Here is a 4,518-nt window from a genome sequence, read left to right on the forward strand (position 1 = left end):
TAAATACAGAAGGAAGAACATTAGCAAAAAAGCAAGGTAATTTTGCACTGTAGGCATTGCGTGCTAACAGTCCTGTGTTCATCAGAAAGATAACTGCAATCTTAGTGTCTCTTTCAAAGTGCATACACAATTGGAGAATTGCACATGAAGATAAATAGCATGGCTGCTATTATCCAAAAACAATAAATGAAGAATTCTACATGATATAGTTATGAAGACAATTTGTGAAGAAGATGAACTGAGAAGTTGTAAAAATGTTATTATTCATATCAATATTGTAAAGAAAGACCAAAATAAAAATAACTGAAGAATAACTAACAAATGGGAAATTATAAATTGTCCCAGAATGTGACCTATGCAGAAAAGTTAAGAGACATTAAGACCAGGTCCTTAACTTGCAAAATCTGTCAAGAATGCAGTAGACAAAAAAATCAGAAAATTCTTTTAAGAAAAAAAAAAAGAATAGATCACTAATTGAAAAAATATATAATCTACTTTTAATTACAAATTTTTATATGAAAAAATACATAAGAAAAAAACTATTGTACTAATTGCTTACCACAGTTTTTAATAAAAAAGTATATATATATATATATCACCACAGTAATTGCACACACATTTTGTTTAAAGAATCAAAAAACTGTCAAATTCTGCACAAATAAAGAATGAGAATACTAAACGTGGATGTTTTCTAACAAATTAAAACAATTGAAAATTATCTTTAAGAATAAGCGTTACACAAACTTATTTGTCTATTTAGGTTAAAAAATATTTAGACATACAAAGACTCATAACTCTCTCAGTTGCATAGATTCTTTGAAAGATTAAGTAGGTAATTTAATATATCTAGAGAGAAATATCTTCACAAAAGAGTTAAAGATGGCATATTACAGAGACACACACCCATGTTTATAGAAGCACAATTTCTAATAACTAAATTTTGGAGATAGTCTACATGCCCATCAAAATACGAATGGATAAAGAAAATGTACACAATGGGGTACTACTCTGCCATAAAGAAAGATAAACTGAGTGATTTGTAGAAAATGGATGTTAATGTTCAGAGAAATGAATCAGGCACACAAACGTAAATACCACATGGATTCTCCTACGTGAGAAACTCAAAATAGTAGTACAGATCAAAATAAATGATAGGAACCTCGTGGGATAGTGTGGAGAGTGGCCAGCACCCTGCCAGTTTAGGAAACAGGAGGTGAAGCATGCTAAACTGGGCATCCATGGCATTCGTGGCTTGCCAGGTGTCTAGTGACTGGGAGACACTGGCAATGGCCCTTGGGTGGTCAGCAGCAATCCCTCTTCCCTAGATCCTTCTCCAGTCAGATCTGACCTCTTCTGAAAAGTACCATGGCAGCCCTCAGACCCCTCCTGAATCCCAGAATCATAAGAAAGAGGACGCAGCACTAGAAGTTCACGCAGCATCAGACAGACACAGGTGTCAAAATGAAGCACAACTAGCAGAAACCCAGAGCGTGTGGAGAAGTTCAAGGTCCAGATCTTGATGCACATAGGTTGTGGGAGCAACAAAAAGACACCTGCTTCCTGGTGGCTTCTGGAAGGTGCTGGTGAACAGTGTCAAGGAGGTGGCAGGAAATCTCACTGTGCTTAGATTGCTCACAAAACTTTCTCCAGGAACCGTGAGGCCTTGGGGGACAGAGCAGCCCAGCTGCCCATGAAAGTCACTGATCCCAAAGCCAGGCTACCAGCAAAGAAAATGAGCAGATGGCCCTGCACAAGTTCTATTCCTGCCTGAATAAAACCAAAAAGCTACCCTCAAAATTAATAGGAGGTAGATCTTTTTCAAATGGGAAAGGAATCAAAAGATGAAGGGAATGGTAGAAGAAGGGAAGAGTATGAAAAAGAACTGAGACATATTCTGTACATTCACCAGCTCACAAGGAATCTCATCATTATGTAATGCAAAGATGTGCTAATAAAAAGTGAATACTGAAAACATTAAAAAGAAAGAAACAAATTATATAATAGAGCAGGAAAAGTAATTAAGTATAAGTGGAAATATATTTTATATGTTAAAAATTAGAAGACGAGCTGAATATAAAGAAATTTCAGAGAAAAATGAATTTATCAAAATACTATTAAGAAAAAAAAGAACTATTTACTGAAACTAAATATGATAAGTATAGTATGTTTCATCAAATATAGCCAAAATATCTATTTTTCCATAGTGTAAAAATGCATTGTATTTTCTGAATGTATTTAATTGTGACTTAGTATCTTGTAACTTTACACTATTTTTAAATTTTAATTCAGATTTTCTGCTTTTTAGAAAAATACTTCTTATAAAAATTTACATAATAATAGACCAAGGTCAAATAACATTTTTTGCCATCTCAGTATTTAATTTCTGACAAAATTTTGTCTTAATAGATCATAGTTTGTCATTACTTGATCTTACCATTTATTCTCAGATTCAGTTACTCTGTTTTGATATATGTTGGCTATTTTAAGGTATTGCATGCTGTCTTAGTTTCTAAACACATTTTCAAACTGAGTGACAAAATATGGTTGAACAATATACATATATGTATATATATATAGTATATATATATATATACTTATATATATTTCTTTATATACACATACACACACACATTAGCTTCTTCTGGTCAACCAGAAAAATGCTTTTGGCAATGAGGCAAGAAAATGTGTGGGCACTCTTTTACTCTAATTTATATCTCAATGTAAGCTGTTAAAGAGAAGGACAAGCACTTCAAGTTTCAAAGTACATGAATAGAAAAGTCTTGCAGCGTGTTTGTAACACTGAACTGCTTATACACACACACACACACACACACACACACACACACACACACACATATTTTTTTCTGCTTTCCTGTACGTACTTACAGGTAATCAATGTCATCAGTCAAATATATGGCAACAGATATGGTGGAGTCATTTAGAAAACTAAAGATAAGCGCGATTCTTGAGTGATACGGAAGTGGCTTCTAAGTGTCCCCCAAGGCATTAAAGGATATGTAAATATTAGCACGAAGGCCAACCTGGCATCTTCTGAAGTGCTTCCCAGACAAAATGAAGACGAATACTGCAAATGCACATAGACATCGATGTATTACCTGATGTTGATTTGAAAGCATATGAGAGTTGTATATTTTACTTATGCATTTTGGTATTTTAAGTTTTGACTTTAAAACATGCAGTTTATTTAGAAAAATGTAAAAACAAGTTAAAATTTTAAGAACAAGAAAAGGAATTCAAATATAAGATTTTTCCTGATCATTAAAATTTTAATATCTTGTATACTTGAGCTTGTCTGGGAATTTTATTTTATAAATATTCAGCTTTTATACATCAAAGCACTGGTTCTATTTTTACTTTTGTATATTTGCAGCATAGATTTTAATAAATTGGCATCTACAGCTATGCATCCATTGCCCCCTGTCCAACTTTCCTATCCAAGAAAATTACACTAGGACAAATAATGGTGCCCAGGTAGAGTTTAATGATAACAAAGTATCCTGGTAAATTCAGTCTGTTACAACAAAATAATTTAGACTGAGTAATTTATTTAAAAAATCAAAATATATTGCACACAGTTCTGGAGGCTGGAAAGTCCACAAGCAAGAATGTTCCCCTAAAGACCTCATGTACTTGTTGATAGGACTTTAGGCTTGTGATTAAATTATGGGCACAACATAGTTGAATTGCTATTAGGGGGATCTTTTCTAAAACAGTGGGTCACTGGGCTAGTCACCCAGAAGGGTACACTGTCTCTATCTCTCTCCCTCTCTCTCTCTGTCTCTCTGTCTCTCTCACTCTGTCTCCTTGCTTATCTCTTTGCTTCTGTGTCTCAGTAATAACAAAAATGACTTATACAAAGACAGTGGTCTTCAATATTTGCTGGAGGTCTGTTTCTCATACATCGTGCCTCATATGGCAAAAGGGGGAAAAAGTTTTCAAAACTCTTTTTATAAGGAAGCTATTTTCATCTCTGTGGGTAAATCCCTCAATACCTGATCAGCTTCCAACAACTCTATTTCTTAATACCACCACAATAGACATTTCAAAATATGGATATTGGAGACACAAATTCTGAAAGCAGCACAGTGAAAGGATGAAGGAGATTAAGATACAAGGTATTTTTGAGAGATTCCAAATTCTAAACCACTGCAATGAAATTCAGTTGCAAAGGATTATCCATGCTGTACTATGAAACAGTGATATTACGTAGTCATTAGAGCAATGCCAGATCCCTCCAAGAGAATATGGAAGACATAATCTTGGAAAAACATACATATTGAATCTCAGTTCAGTGACTGTGAAACTCCTGAGTGAGCAGAAGAAAATCTGGAATTAAGTTTTCTATTATAATTGAGCTGAACTCTAAGATATATATATATATATAGATAGATACAGTATTTTATTGTGCATTTTAATTTTTGACTTTAAAATATAAATTAAAATATAAATATAATTTTGACTGAATATAATAGCTACATTTGTGATTTTTTTTTTTTT

General features: G+C 33.4%; 1 pseudogene; it reads left to right on the plus strand.

Annotated features, from left to right (window-relative positions):
* The first annotated feature begins 1,365 nt into the window (after nt 1–1,365).
* On the plus strand, nt 1,366–1,771 carry LOC102028927 (annotated as a pseudogene).
* The last annotated feature ends 2,747 nt before the right edge of the window (nt 1,772–4,518 follow it).

Source organism: Chinchilla lanigera, unplaced genomic scaffold, assembly GCF_000276665.1.
Source record: "Chinchilla lanigera isolate Chin_1 unplaced genomic scaffold, ChiLan1.0 scaffold00003, whole genome shotgun sequence".
NCBI classification, from domain to species: Eukaryota; Metazoa; Chordata; class Mammalia; order Rodentia; family Chinchillidae; genus Chinchilla; species Chinchilla lanigera.